Below are 17,124 nucleotides of genomic sequence, written 5' to 3'. Positions count from 1 at the left end.
AAAAAAAAAAAAAGAAGATAAAGCAAGTCCATGACTCAAACCCACCTACGTTTACAGTATAAAAGCCTGGAGTAAAGAATGTTCAGGAGGATTTCCTTGGAGACAGTTGTTTTCTCCCCAAGGTATAATTTAGGTATAATCTGTCAGAGAATGGAAAAACAAAACAAAACCTTTAGGTCAACAGACTAACTTTACCATTTTCCCCTTTTAACTCAAGTTTTGACAATAAAACCGTTTTCAAGTCTCATCATTAATGGTGTACAGGTTTAGGATGAATAATTTAAATGTACAGGTAATTCTTAATGTTGCCAAATAATTTCACCATGATTTTCTATTAAAGGGAAAGAAAAGGGTAAGCGTACTGAGCTCCTACGATGTTCTAGGCCCGATAGCAGATGAGTTTACATATAGCAGGTGATTTACTCCTCACAATCACTCTTAATGAAGAATTATTCTAATTTCAGAGAGGGATAACTGATGCTTAGGAAGGGTGAATTATTTGCACAAAGGCACAGAACTAAAACTTAGTAGATTTGGGGTTTAAATCTAAGTCATTAAACTTAAAAAAAAAAATAGAATGCAGAAATTGACTTGAGTTTCAACTACTTCTGTCTTCATATCTACAAGAATCTATATATAGTCTGTCAGATACAGCATAAGCTCACCAGGCTAGCCCTGGATGGCTTTGTTAATCTGATCCTATCTCTTTTTATCTCTTAGGACTTCGACCATAATTTCTCCACCCATTATGGTGGCTTTCTTACTGTTCTCCAACTAAAATTTATTTTTCAACTGCACAAGTTCTGTCTTTCCTTAGTGAAAGATCCTCGTTTGAACTTAAGTTGACATTCTGCCCTATCTGAACAGAGTTTCAGATAAATTGATGAGCAAGAGCTTCAGAAACTAATTTTCATGAATATACAGGGCTAAAAGAGGGTGAGGAGACTTTGCAGATGGGTCTGAGACATTATTTGCCCCTGCTGTGGCCTCATGGACTGGTATTAAGCTCTCTGAAGACAGGGCATAGACAGAAGCTGTAGATAGCTTTTGTATTCATTGAGAAACCACAAGACACAGGACCCAAGCAGTTTACTTCAATACCCAGGTGATGTATTGTTAAATAGAACATGGTAGAAGGCTGTTCTTTCCATATAATGCAGAGTACAGAATGGGATTAGAGCCCACAAGTTCTGCTGGAACTCAGCAATACTGTTTCACCTAGAGAGGCTGCCATTTGACACATCAAGAGAGAACCCCCTGGCATGGACATGGGTATGAACATTCTGTACACAGAATACCAACCTCAGCGCTGAATGACCTCCCACAAGAGACTTCACAGGCATCCAACATCAACAAGAGCGAATGACTGGTAGATGTGAGAGGACTACCTTGAGTACATGTGAAACATCATCTGTTGATTCACAGAAATAGTTGACTGGAATTTTGCAAAGGGCTGAGTTCCCATAGTGTGAGAGGGCACAAGTCAGTCAATATGAATACATTATTGTTAATGTGACTTTTTAAGAGTCTCTGGTTGGTGCAAATGGTTAAGAGCTCAACTACTAGCCGCAAGGTTGATGGTTTGAACCCACCCAGAGGTGCCTTAGAAGACGGGCCTGGCGATCTTCTTCCTAAATGTCACAGCCTTGAAAACTCTATGAAGCAGTTCTACTCTGCATGGCACACAACAACAAATGTGACTTGTTAGCATGAGTGGGCTGAAGAAGACAGCGGCCACCAACCAGTTGCTATCGAGTCATTTTTGACTCATGGCAACTCTATGTATGTCAGAGTAGAACTGTGCTTCATAAGATTTTCAATGGCTGCTTTTTCAGAAGTAGATTGCCAGGCCTTCCTTTGGAGGTGCCACTGAGTGGACTCTAATTGCCAATCTTTTAGTTAGCCACCGAGTGTGTTAACCATTTGCACTACCCAGGAACCCTTGAAGACAGGGGTATATTAAATTATACTTCAAATTCTATCCACTCTGTCCAATGAACCTGTCACTATACGTTTGTCTCTTCTCCACCTTGTATTTTTCCCTGATTCATTTGTGTGATTTTTTAAGATAAATTATAAATTCATCTGGATTAGTAGTCATGTATGTTGCTTTCTTGACATCTGTCAAAACGCCTAGCTTCAGGATTATATATTCCAACCTTCTCAGTTTACGGTCACAGGTCATAGAAGTTAAGCCACTTGTCCAAGTTAAATTACACAGCTCCAATTAGATGGAACATCTAGATTGTTTTCAAGCTCTAATTGTGAGTCCACAGGTTTTTTTGTGTGTGTTTTTTACATTATTCTACATTGTTTACCTGTTGATTCATTTTTCTTCCTGCCCATATGCAAATAGAAGAGCTTATGAGCAGCAGAATGGTCCCAGGACAGGTAATCTAGTGGAAAAGGAATGATAATTAACATTTATTGTTAAGCATCTACTGTGTATAAAAAACTGTTCTAAATAACTTGCACATTTAACTTGTTGAGTCTTTATAACAATCTTGTGGGACTGATATTAATATCATTATGTTATAGATGGATATACTGAGGACCATAAGGACAGTTACCCACACAAAGTCAAGCAAGAATCTAGGTCTGCCTGATTCAAATTCCTTACTGAAGAAGCCACAGAGCATATCATCAGCCTTTGAATAATCAAGAGGCAATTGAACAAAAAACTTTCTTGTGTCTGAGCTTCAAAGATTTGTAGATTTCATCAAAGGAGTTCAAGTAGCAAAAATCTGCCAAGCATCTCTCTAAAGTGCACATTTCCCAAAGTAAACCCAGGGGCTATTAAGATTTGACTGGAGATTTTGTCAAGAGATGGGGATAAACCCAAAAAAGACAGTGTGAAGAACTCTTAAATTCCTTTCACATGTGTATAGTTTCTATGTTGGCAACGGAGCAGCTTTCATCTAAAAATCAGATAACCCAGAAAGTGATTTGGAGTTCTTCCAAATACCTATACTATCCTCAGGGCAGAGCACAAGACCATAGCTATTCTTTTGATTTACCCATGAAAAGACCAGTGTGGGCTCTAGGCAGTATTGAATTCAGCTTCCAAGGTGAACAAAGCAGGAAGTAGCTAAAGATTAACAAAGTAAGCAAACTTGTTTGCTGTATAAACTACGGAGAAGTTTAAGGCTAACTTCAGGAATTCTGAACCCTTGGGCTGTGCTGTGCGGTTTCCATAGCAACTAATGACAGAAAATGAGGCAGAAAGGCATGATTCATGCGAAATGTTTCTGCCCAGTTCTCTGAGGCCACATATGGTCATTGGGAGACCTTTGAAGAATAGAGTCATCTCTGTCTGACTAACCACATTCAAAGGGCAAACTGTTCCTCAGTAAAAGCAGCTCTCTCCGTCAGTGACCAAGGAGGCATATTCACTCATCTGTGGGGAACAATTGGGGTGTCTCCACTACCCACACGTGGCAATTCCCTCCTCAGACTTCGCTTTCAAAGGATGTACTTCTAGACGTTTGGGAATGTCAGTGTGTTACCACTTGGCCATATTGTACATGGTGACTAGTGGAGGTTTGGTCCACAGGGGCTTTGGCAACTTCCTCCGACTCTGTTTGTTAGGGTAGGGATCTGCATTGCTGTATGGACCAGATTCTCTTGTAGTGGATCAGGGTGGCAGTGGGTACAAGGGAGAGAATGAAGGGCTGCTCTAGATCTCTTTAAAAGAAAGTCTGAGGCCCACACACAGTCTGCAAACCACCTCGTCATCACTCCCATTTTATAACAGCTACATGTCTTTATCAAGGCTGGCTCTCTGGCTTCACGCCCTCCTGACCCCTTTTGCTCTATCTCAAGGTCTTTGCACACAGCCTCTCTTTCTTTGACAGATTCTTCTCTCATTCTGCACTTCTAGCCACTTCTTCCATAATTTTTATTCTTCCCACATCATTGATGATGGTTTTCCTTTATGTTTATCGCCACCACATTTCCCTTACTCTCTTCATGTTTACAGTCACCCCTTGTTTTCTTTCCTCACAGCAACCAGAATGAGCTTGGAAAATTACACATCCATCTTGCCACCCTTCTGCTTGAAATGGTTGTGACTTCCCACTGCCCTAAGAGTAACATTCAAATTCTGTGCGCTCCACCCCAGGCACCTGGCTGCCTTTCCACTCCTCCTTTAGACAGATCTAAAGGACTTTAAATGCCCATTCTTCAGTGAGGACCAAAGTGAATTAGGTCTTCCTCCGATATTGTCTGTCATAACACACTATAGTTCCCAGCCATTATCATATTCTGCAATGATATGTTTATTTATATTTTTGACTGGTATTTATTCTTGCATACTCAACAGTAAGGTCCATAAATGCAACGACCAAAATTATTTGTTTATCACCCATGGCCTAGCACAGAATCTGACAAATAGTAGGAGCTATATACATATTGATTAAATTGAATTTAATTCATCTTATTTAAAGATGGTGGAGGAGGTGTAGGAAATTGGAGTGATTTACACACCTTAGGTACATCTTGTCCTCAGGTAGAGATTAAAAAAGTACACCACTCAATAGATATCCCTTATCTGGTAATTTTTGGAACCTTTTGAGTCAGGGAGTAGGTTATTTAAGGGTGGTGTGTGATGTAAGCGCTTTATTATGTGCAGAGGAAACGGCCAAGCTTGTTCAAGCTAACCCTCGTCTTGAATCATTTCCTGTAAGCTCTGGAGACTCCTTGAGTGCAGTACCAGACTTGCTTTGGGAAGGATCTAGGTTTTTAGCAAATTAATTTGGCCTCTGTGACGCCACCCCTATGTTGCAAAGAGGACCTCCGTGATCCAAGGGTATTTTTCAGGAAAGCCTTGGGATTTGAAATTGGTGAGTCAGTTTGCGACTGACTAAAACAGAGCGTCAAAGAGAGATTCTCTGAAAAATATTTTGTGTGGTGATGAGCTGCTTTATTTTATTTTATTTTTCCCTGCAATGGTAAGATTACAAAACAGAAATTAATCCAAGGAAATTTTAAACCACAATAAAAGAGGAAAATCCAAGTATTTGGAACCTGGAAATTCGATTGTTTCTGTTCTAAAGTCCTCATAGGGAGCAAAAGTAGAAATAATGAACAAGTACTAATAAATTCACATATTGAAGACCAAGTTTCCGAAATAGACGGAATTATCTCCATTTTTCAGGTAAGGAAAATGAAGCTGAGAGGTTAAGTGACTTCCCCAAGGTCACAGAGCTAGTGAAGGACAGCCCCCACTCCTCTGTCAGTTTGTCCTGCTGTAGTGGCTTGCATGTTGCTGTGATGCTGGATGCTATGCCACCATTATTTCAAATGCCAGCAGGCTCACCCATGGGTTAGCCAGGTTTCAGCAGAACTTTCAGACTAAGACTGGGAAGGAACCTGGCGATCTACTTCTGAAAAAGATTGACCAGTGAAAACCTTATGAATATCAGCAGAATATGGTTCTGTATAGTGCCAGAAGAGAAGCCCCTCAGGTTGAAAGGCACTCAAAATACAACAGGGAAAGAGCTGCTGCCTCAAAGAAGAGTCGACCTTGATGACATGGATGGAGTAAAGCTTTTGGGACCTTCATCTGCTGATGTGACTCAACTCAAAATGAGAAGAAATAGCTGCAAAGGTCCATTAGTGACTGGAGCATGTAATGTACAAGTATGAATCTAGGAAAATTGGAAGTTGTCAAAAATGAAATCAATGCTTAAAGACTGATATCCTAAGCATTAGTGAGTTGAAGTGGACTGGTATTGGCCATTTTAAATCAAATAACCATATGGTCTACTATGCCAGGAATGACAAATTCAAGAGGAATGGCATCAATTTCATTTGTTCAAAAGAACATTTCAAGCCCTATCCTGAAGCACAATGCTGTCAGTGATAGGATAATATCCATACCACTATAAGGAAGACCAGTTAAACTACTATTATTCAAATTTATGTACAAATCACTAATGCCAAAGATGAAGAAATTAAAAATTTTTACAAACTTTTGCATTCTGAAACAGATCAAACATGCAATTGAGATGCACTGATAATTACTTGTGATTGGAATGTAAAAGCTGGAAAAAAGAAAAAGGCCCAGTAGTTGGAAAATATGGCCTTAGTGATAAAAATGATGCCAGAGATTGCATGATAGAATTTTGCAAGGCCAATGACCTATTCATTGGAAATACCTTTATTCAATAAGATAAATGACGACTGTACACATGGACCTCACCAGATGGTATACACAGGAATCAAATTGACTGCATCTGTGGAAAGAGACAACGGAGAAGCTCAATGTCATCAGTCAGAACAAGGCCAGGAGGCAGGTGAGGAACAGATCATCAATTGCTCATATGCAAATTCAAGTTGAAGCTGAAGAAAATTGAGCAAGTCCATGAGAGCCAAAATATGACCTTGAGTATATCCCATTTGAATTTAGAGATCATTTTAAGAATAGACCACCCATGACCGGAGACCAGAAGAGTTGTGGGATGACATCAAGGACACCACACATGAAGAAAGCAAAAGGTCATTGAAAAGACAGGAAAGAAAGAAAAGACCAAAATGGATGTCAGAAGAGAATGTGAAACTTGCTCTTGAACATAGAGTAGCTAAAGCAAATGGAAGAAATGATGAAGTAAAAGAGCTGAACAGAGATTTCTAAGGGTGGCTGGAGAAGACGAAGTATAATGAAATGTGCAAAGACCTGGAAATAAAAAAAAAACAAAAGGGAAGAACACTCTTGGCATTTCTCAAGCTGAAAGAACGGAAGAAAAAATTCAAGCCTCAAGTTGCAATATTGAAGTGGTCTATAGGCAAAAAAATTGAACGACACAGCAAGCATCAAAAGAAAATGGAAGGAACACAGAGAGTCACTGTACCAAAAAGAATTGGTCGACATTCAACCATGTCAGGAGATGGGGTATGATCAAGAACCAATGGTACTGAAGGAAGAAGTCCAAGCTACACTGAGGCACTGGCAAAAAACAAAGCTCCAGGAATTAATGGAATACCAATTGAGATGTTTCAACAAACACATGTAAAGCTGGAAGCACTCACTGGTCTATCCCAAGCAGCTACCTGTCCAACTGTCTGGAAGAGATTCATATTTATGCTCATTCCAAAGAAAGGTGATCCAACAGAATGCGGAAATTACTGAACAATATCATGCAAGTAAAATTTTGCTGAAGATAATTCAAAAATGACTGCAGCAGTACATCACAGGGAACTGCCAATAATTCAAGCTGTATTCAGAAGAAGACATGGAATGAGGGATATCATCGTGATTTCAGATGGATCTTGGCTGAAAGCAGAGAACACCAGAAAGATGTTTACCTGTATTTTATTGACTCTGTAAAGGCATTCAACTGTGTGGATCATAACAAATTATGGATAACATCGCGAAGAATAGGAATTACAGAACACTTACCACATTTTACGCAAAGAACGCAAGCCTTCTATGTTTGCCAACGGCTCCCTTCCCCAGCAAAGTATTTTCTGAAGCACCGCTATGCCAATTTTTTTTACATGTTGATGTTAAAAAAAAAGCATACAGTGCTTAGGAAAGTACCCCATGGGAGAAGGGAGTAGCTGGCAAAAAAAAACAAAAAAGTAGAAAGCATGCTTTGTTTGCATGAAAATACCATACCTGTGCTCATGAGGAACCTGTACAAAGACCAACAGGTAGTCATTTGAACAAAACAAGGGGATACTGCGTAGTTTAAAATTAAGAAAGGTGAGCATAAGGGCTATATCCTTTCACCATACTTATTCAATTCGTATACTGAGCAGATAATCCGAGAAATTGGGCTATATGAAGATGAACAGGGCAATAGGATTGGAGGAAGACTCATTAACAACCCTCAATATGCCAACGACACAATTTTGTTTGCTGAAATCGGAAGACTAGAAGCACTGACTGATGAAGATCAAAAGACCACAGCCTTCACTATGGCTTACACATTAGCATAACAATAGCAAAAATCCTCACAACTTGACCAATAAGCAACATCATGATAAACAAAAAAAAAAATTGAAGTTGTCAAGGATTTCATTTTACTTGAATCCACAATCAATGCCCACAGAAACAGCAGTCAAGAAATAAATCAAAAGACATATTGCATTGGGCAAATCTGCTGCAAAGGACCTCTTTAAAGTGTTAAAAAACAAAGATGTCACTTTGAGAACTAAGTTGCACCTTACCCAAGCCATGCTGTTTTCAGTCGCCTCATATGCGTGCGAAAGCTGGACAATGAATAAGGAAGACTGAAGAAGAATTGATGCCTTTGAATTATGGTGTTGGTGAAGAATATTGAATATACCATGGACTGCCAGAAGAACAAACAAATCTGTTTTAGAAGAAGTACAGCCAAAATCCTCCTTAGAAGAGAGGATGAGGAGAATTTGTTTTATGTACTTTGGACATGTTATGAAGAGGCACCAGTCGCTGGAGAAGGACATCATGCTAGGTAAAGTAGAGGATCAGTGAAAAAGAGAAAGACCCTCAATGAGATGGATTGACACAGTGGCTGCAACAATGGGCTCAAGCATAGTAATGATTGTGAGGATGGTGCAGGACCGGGTAGTATTTTGTTCTGTTGTACATAGGATTGCTATGAGTTGGAACAGACTTGACGGCACCTAACAGCAATATTGGGGCCCTGGTGGTGGTGGTGCAGTGATTAAGAATTTGGCTGCTAACCGAAAGGTCGGCAGTTCAAATCCACCAGCTGATCCTTGGAAATCCTATGGGGCCGTTCTCTGTCCTATAGGGTCGCTATAAGTTGGAATTGACTCCATGGCAACTGGTTTGGTTTGCTTTAACAGCAACATAACAACAATAAGAGGCAGAGCCAGGGTAGAAATGCAGAGCCAAGGTTCACTCAGGGCCAGGTGCAGAGTGCTGTATTCTCAGAATAGAGGCTTCCATTTATCCCAAAGGAACAGTTTCTCTGCATATCCAGAGTAAGGAAAATGTTGGGAAATAATAATGTTGAATGTTTTTCCTTTCTAAAATATTAAGTTGGAATAATCGGAATTAAGTGTAGTATCTTCTTTATTGGGTAACATGTTTTAGTTTAAATCATATTAAACTGTCGTGTCTGTAACTCAACGCAGTCAAAGGTTGGCAATTTCAAGTTACATTTGTCTTTGAATTGTCTGTCTCTTCTGAGTCCACTGAATTTTATGCCTATTTTTAGCACTTAGCATATTTCCAAGTACATAGTAGAAACCCACCCAAACCAAAAAACCCATTGTTGTCGAGTAGATTCCAACTCATAGCGACCCTACAGGACAGAGCAGAACTGCCCCATAGGGTTTCCAAGAAGCAATAGAAACCCAGTAGATGTTTATTGAAGGAATGAATTAAGTAAGATACAGCCATCCTTGCATGCTATACTTTTTATACAATATAATATAGATGAATAAGATAGATAACAACTTCCTAATGGCATCTTGGTATAGAGGAAAGTACGTGGGTTTTGGAGTCAGGAAGACAAGTGAGCTTCTACCTCCACTTGCTATGTGAGGTGGTGGAGGAGTAACCTAACTACCCAGACCCTGAGTTTCCTCATTTGTAAAATGAGAATGGCAGTTGATGCCTGCCAGGATTAGTATGAGGACTGAGTGACATTGCATTGGTACTGAACTAATTTTACAGAAGGTACTGTGCAAATATTATTCCCCACTTATACCCCTAGTATTAAGTGGTATCTTACAGGAAAACATGGAGTTCTGGAAAGTTAATTATTTGCAAATTGGCTTCAGCTAAGCCATGCTGACTAAAATGCAAAATAGGCAAGCAGAAGTTTTGGATTATTTTAAAAATAATCTTTCAAATATATTCATAAAAAATATACGACGAAGCACTGTTTCCCAAGTATGAATTACATTAATATATTAATATACGAATACAGCATAGTAATGTCAATACATTCAAGAAAATAAAAATTCTAGTTTTTTTCCTCTAGAGAGAGATATTTTTAATAAGAAATTCTATTTTTAATACTGTGAAATGGTAAATTTCCTGTGTTCTAAATTCATTATCCTTGCCCTGCCTTGCGAAGATGATAATGGTCAGCAAAACAGAGCTATTTTGGTACAAAGTAAGCCTGCAAAATCTTCCTCATCAGCAAAATTGAAGGGAGAAGCAAGGAAAAAGTCTTTATGTTTGTAATTAAGTAGGTCTCTTTTGATATTTAATAGTATAAAACAAAAGTCTTTTGTTGATCTAAAACAACAATTTGATATTTTAGGGAAAAAAGACAATTCGCATGAAAAAAAGCCTTGGTTTTTGTTTTACTGCTGTGTATAAAAATGCACTCGTGAAAAACATTATTTAATGTGTATTTATTATAAGGTGATTTTCAGATCTTTCTGCTCTTCTTTTCTTTAGTGAAATACCCAGAACATTGTTTTCGTTTGTCTGTTTTTCCTTTATTTATTTATTTTTACTTTATTTTTGTTTTTACTTTTCTATTTTAAAATGAAGATCTTAGCATGGCTTTAGCTACTTCATTTCTCTGGGATTAAAACAGTGATTATTCACAGAATTGAAGTTCATACCTTCTTCATTCATTTAGCGTTCAACAAAGAAGTCTTCATTTTCTAAATTGAGTTTGAAGATTAGCAGGATCTGTATCACCGGGCAGCTTGTTGGAAATGCAGAATCTCAGGCCTCACCTCAGTCTCTTGAATAATACTCTGCATTTTAACAAGATCCCTAGGTGATTTGTGTGCACATTCAAGTTTGAGAAGCATTGGTCTAAAGCACTATTATGTATCTGACTGTGTTCCCCCAAAATATGTGTTGGAATCCTAACCCTTATGCCTGTCCGTGTAATCCCATTTGGGATTTCCTTAAAAACATTTATTACTTTTTAAGGCTATTTCTTTATCTGCCTGTCTCCCCACTGGCCTGTTCTCCAGTGGACTGGCATTCCATGTGCTTTTCAAGGCTTGTCATTTGAGACGAGGCAGAGACCCATGCAGGCCCACTAGTCACAGTTTAGGCCTGTCATATTTTGTCAGCAACATTTTGAAGGTTATTACTAGGAAATTGGATGACACTAACATTTCAAGAAAAGGGACTATTCTTACGTTCTGTTACTGAAATCCATACCATATTACATAGCACAGTTATAAATTTAGGAATTAGAAGTGCCAAAATGTTATTTAGTTCCAATTCCTTATGTTACAGAAAAGGTTGAAACCCGTCACCTAAGTGACTTTCCCCTTGTCACACATCAGAACAGGGTGAGAACCAGGTCTTCTGATTCCAAATGTTTCATGGAGCCTCTTAGACACTGAACACAAGAGTGACGACTAAAAACTATTAAGCCTCAGGGTCACAGTTATAACAGGGCTGAAATCAGATCATACATGAGGTTGAGTAGGCAATGATATAAGGGGTAGAATTCTTCTTTTGTACTTCCCTACGTTCTCATGAAGTTAGAACGGCATTGGATAAGTCGGTGAAACTCCTCCAGCCTCAGTTTCCTCATCTATAAAATGCGGATAATAATACTTGCCTTGCAAAGTTGTTGAAAAGGTTAGATGAGATTATTCAGCACTTTCAGTAATGTCTGAAAATATTGAGGCACTATTTAGGCACTGAAAATATATTATTTAAGCTGTTCTGTACTACCAATATTTAGGATGGTACTGGGCACATGTTAGGTCATAAACCAATACTTGTTAATTTGCTTTGGTAATATGGTCTAAAACTGCTTTTGACTTAGTATTTTTCTGGTAATTTCTTTCCAATTTAGGGTGAGTTCTAACAAAAGGTCAGAGGAACAACAGAAGCAGATGGCCTTCCTGGAGTGTATGCCAAAGGGCTTCGTGCTGTGTCTTAGGTGTGACTTCTCCACCCATCATGAAGCTTGGGTGCTCAAGGGCAGATCCTCAACATTGTACTTGTCCCTTCCTGAGCACTCCCTGGTGCAGACTCCAAGTCTGACAAGGAAAATGTGCTGTGATCATCACATAGGGAGAAAGCAGCTGCTCCAAGGTGGAGCCTATTGTCAAGGTTCTCTTGGTAACAAAAAGAGGAAAAGGCCTATCAAAGCATTTCCTGCCTGCAGGAGCCATGTGCTTCCATTAATTCTTTTCCCTGAGTCAATCTGTCTCCTTCAAGCTAATGTGTCTTCATGTCCAGTATCCCAGAGATCGGAACCGACATTTTTAGCAGTTGATTTTACACCCTTTCTAAACAGTATGGTTTTTAAAAAGTTAACCTACCTCAGATATTTAGGGATATGTCCATATATATTATATATGGAACCTGACATTAAAAAAGAGTGTGATGGAGCAGTTCTGATTGTTCAGAATTCTGCTCATGTCAGTAATTAGTGCTTCAGCTCTGTGGAGGGTTTGTGGGGATCACAGTGAAGCCTCTGTCCTTCCTGCACCATCAAGGAAATATAAAAAAAGAAACAAAGAATTCTCTGAATTTTACACTGGAAAATTCATGCCTAATGTAAGAAATTAGCCACCAAGGGAGTAAGTAGAAAACTTTTCAAGATGAGTGACTGAAGTTTTGTGAAGCAAAGTAATCTGGGTCTGATCTCAGGGAAGCAGACCTGGAGCATGACTATACTGTAATAATAAGGTAAAATTTAGTTACTTTTATTGTACCCTGTTCCAGAAAGGATAGTGTCATGAAGAAGGTAAATGGTAAGAATAGTGTCTACAAGTACAGAAAAGAGAAAGGTAGATTCTGACAAATGTTTATGTAACACAGTCATAGGGAGAGCCCCTAAGCGCTAATATGGTCAATTGCAAAATATGTCATAAAAGAATCAAGATTCTGCGGTCTTGCCAGCCACCAGACATGTGAGTTAGGCCATCCTAGGTTATCCAGCTACCAACTGACCTGCCAGCTGACCACAGATGCATGAGAGAGTCCAATAGAACGCAACAGCCTGGTTGGTCCAAGCTAGAAGAACCCCCAAGCTGACCCACTGAATCATGACCTAAATATAATGGTTGCTATTTTAAGCCACTAGGTTTTGAGCTGCTTTGTTACACAGCAAAAGCTAAAAGTTGCAGTGGTCGCTAGATGAGAGGTCTCTGCAGTGGGGCTAGTTCTTCAAATTTTAACAAAGCCAGGGTGAAATTGTCCTCAAGATTGTACCTCATTTTGCTTTTGCTTATAATTCATCCTCCTGCTTGGCAGTTAAATTTCTGCCATAAATGAATAAGTTGGTGGTCCTTAGTTATACTGAAAATGAGTGAGTCCTCCTAAATCTCTCAACCTTGGTGCCCAGAACATCAAGTTTCTGATTTTTCTTAGCTGAAGAGAAGATTAGTGAGTGACAGTGCCTCTAGCATGTCCCTGTCCTGCCCAAGAACCAGTTCTGTATCATTTGTCCAGAATTATTACAAGTCTATCTAACAGCAGGAGTGAGCTTTTAAAATTGAAAGTGTACTTTTTCTCCATCAGTTTCAAAAGAATATATTTAAAAAACTATGCAGAATTAAAGGTTCACTGAAATAGGTGATAAATCTATTCAATGGGATAAAGGATCCCAGTCTTGGCATTTTGGGGGGATGATTGAAAATCCATATGCCAGACTGGACCATCATTGAAGAATCACATCTCTTTTTGACTCCTTTATAAACAAACGTAGAGATTTCTTCAACTTCCAAACATATGTTGAATTAAAAGGCAGCACTACTGCCTGCCTACCCAATGTGGTCATGAGCAATTTAAAGTTAAAAAATCAGATACTTGTTTTTTTTTTTTTTTTGGCTTACATATCTTACATTGCTTGTCTGATTCATTTTAGTCAACTGATTCCATTAAGTGATTCTTGGATGCCATATTAATATGGTCTTAATTGTTGGAATGTGTTTCAGTTATCTAGTGCTGCTGTAACAGAAATACCACAAGTGGGTGTGGAAGAGGCTGCATAGGTCTGGCTCACTATTATTACTCCCCATTGCTAACTCCCCACATTGTCTCATGATCTTGTTTTTCCCTCTGGTTCCAGTCTCTATAAAAAGTTTAAGATTAACTGATGTTCCTCCTTGGAGGGTGGAAAACAAGTGATAATGATCTAGGAATGAAAAACCAAACAAAGCACTCATCTTGGGATAAGAAAACCAGGGTCGCCAGATAACCCCCAAGAAAAGATTAACTCATCTGGGACATGGTCATCTCAAGGGGGAACTAACACAAACTTCCAAGACCCAAAATTCTGTCCTATAAAGCCTTCAGCCAATCTCCAGTGAGGGAGACGGGTTTTTGGAGGAATCTATTCCCCTCTGTTGCCTATATATCAGTATATAATAAAACTCTTGCTACTCACCTTATCCCTGTCTCAGAATTGGCTATTGTGGCAGGTGGCTCCAATCTGCGTTATTGAGGGAACAGGTGGCTTCAACAGAAGTTTTGTTCTCTCACAGTCTAGTAGGCTAGAAGTCCAAATCCAGGACATCAGCTCCAGGGGAAGCGTTTCTCTCTCTGTTGGCTCTGGAGGAAGGTCCTTGTCATTAATCTTCCCCTGGACTAGGAGCTTCTCGCATAGGGACCCCAGATCCAAAGGATGTGCTCTTCTCCTGGCACTACTTTATTGATAGTATGAGCTTCCCCTGTCTCTCTGATCACTTCTCTCTTTTATATCTCAAAAGAGTTGGGCTTAAGACACAATCTAATCTTGTAGATTGAGTCCTGCCTCATTAACATAACTGCCACTAATTCCATCTCACTAATGTCATAGAGGTAGGATTTACAACATATAGGAAAATCACATCAGATGACAAAACGGTGGACAATCACACAATACTGAGAATCATGGCCTAGCCAAGGTGACACATTTTTGGGGGACACAATTCAATCCATGACAGTACTGTATACACTGAGTTGTATTCCACCTGAAATCAGACAACAGCTGATGGCTTTTGGTTCCTAAAAGCCTGTTGCAAGGCTTTATGCTACAAAGGTTCCCACACTTCTCAAGCACAGATTATGAAGATCTCTAAACCTTTTCCATTCATTATGAAATTCTTACTATATAAGATAAGAGATACAGAATTACTTTCGTGATCAACACAACCTTTTTTTCAGTTTGCAAATCTCTTGGAATTTTTAAGCCTTCCCAGCCTTCCCCCCTCCCTTCTTCACGCTTGCCCAAATGAAACGACAAAGTTGTGGAAGTGACTGGTTAGAAAATAACTCTTTAGTTGGAAGGAGAATAGAAGAAAACAAAACTTTTCAGTCATAGATCCATAATGAAAACTAGGTCAAGAACAACAGAACTAGACACTATCAGCAAAATCGGTGCCCAGATGTTCAGAGAAATTGCTCACTTCCACTATACATGTTGAAGCCCTTCATACATAATGAAAAACAAACGAAGTACTAGTGACAGAAATGAACCATGGCAGAACGCCTTCCCAACATGGCTCTTTCAACGTGAACTCTGACTTACGTCATGGTTCGGTTATTTAACACTAATGGAACACTGTTGTTTGAGCCCTTTGCTGAGATGTTGAGGAGACATGAAGGATGCAGATGATTGCATATTGATCTCAGAGATTAATAAGGTGATACATCAAACAAATATTTTCTCTTTGTTCAGCGATGTGTGTGTGTGTTCATATTCAATAAACCAACTCCACGTTAGGCTCTGTGCTAGAAGCCGTGTAATATTCAACCATGAGCAAAGCACTATTCTTGTCCCCATAAGAATCTAACTCTTACAGGTACCTTATTTCTAATATACGTTTACACTGTTGTTGCTGTTAGCTGCCATCAAATAGGCCTCTGACTAATTGCGACCCCGTGTACAATGGAACAAAACTCTCCCTGGCCTTGCAGCATCCGCATGATCAGTTGCAGATCCGATCATTGTGATCCATAGGGTTTTCTTGGCTAATTTTTGAAAGTAGATTGCCAGGCCTTTGTTCCATCTTAGTCTGGAAGCTCCGCTGAAACCTGTTCAGCATCATAGCAACACACAAGTCCCCTGGCAGAGGGGTAGTGGTTGTGCGTGGGGTACCTTGGCCAGTAATTGAACCTGGGTCTCTCACATGGAAGGCAAGAATTCTACCACTGAACTACAGCTGCCTCCTGTACTTTTACATACATTATCTTATTTTCTACTTACAACAATGAAGAGAAATAAGTATGGCGGTATTATTATCTCTATTTTACAGAGAAATCAAAGTGAGACTGAGAAAGATTAAATAATTGACTCAAGATTTACATATAACTAGTAAATGGCTGAGGCAGCATTAGAAACCAGGCCTTCTTACATTCAGTGTACTGTTCTACTTACCTTTCAATTGTCCACCGTGTTGTACATCAGGCTATCTGGTTATCGAACAGCCTATATCAGTGCTAGGAAAAATTGTGAAGCAGATACTTTTCTTCAGTAGATTACCACCTTCAGTTGTTTGTTCCTTTACCAATGTCAGATGTTTCTTTAACTCCTCTTTCCATTTTCTTGTTCTTCTGCTCCACTCTCCCCTTAAAATTAAATCCACATTACCTTAGTGGAGGATGCTTGCTGTTAGAATTTTATTAAGTGCAAGTATACGAAGTTATATAAGTGACTGTTAGAGATGCGTGTTAAACCTTCCAGGAGTATCTGTTTTTTAAAAGATTAACTTATCTAGACTAAGAACTGTATCTCTAGGATAGCAAGCAAGTAGAAATACATTTAGGGGAGAAGAAGACCTTCCATTCTTTTGAAAAACTTATTTTAATTGCTAAGACTACCTGCCTTGTGGGAGTTTAGATAACAGGGAAATCATCCTAGACTGATATGATAAGGTAAGATTTCTTAGAACAGATAGAATTTAGAATAAAGTCAAATTAATGATGATATTTGGATCAGAGATAACAGGGAGAACATATTCCAGGATAAGGTGCTAGTCAAATCTTGGGTTAATGGTTTGTTTAGTTGAAAATGCAGTGAGGCCTACAATATGCCTGGTGACATATAAAAACCAAACCCATTGCCATCAAGTTGATTCCGACTCATAGTGACCTTATGGTGACATATAAAAAAAACAAACAAACCAAACCCGTTGCCGTCGAGTCGATTCCAACATAGATGGATTAAAATGAGTCACTTCCTTACACAGCACTGAAATGGTGACATTGAAGAGCAAATAATCTAGGTCAGTGGTTTCTGAATCTGA

This window comes from Trichechus manatus, unplaced genomic scaffold, assembly GCF_000243295.1.
Source record: "Trichechus manatus latirostris isolate Lorelei unplaced genomic scaffold, TriManLat1.0 scaffold00090, whole genome shotgun sequence".
Lineage (NCBI taxonomy): Eukaryota > Metazoa > Chordata > Mammalia > Sirenia > Trichechidae > Trichechus > Trichechus manatus.
This window is presented reverse-complemented; position numbering follows the sequence as displayed.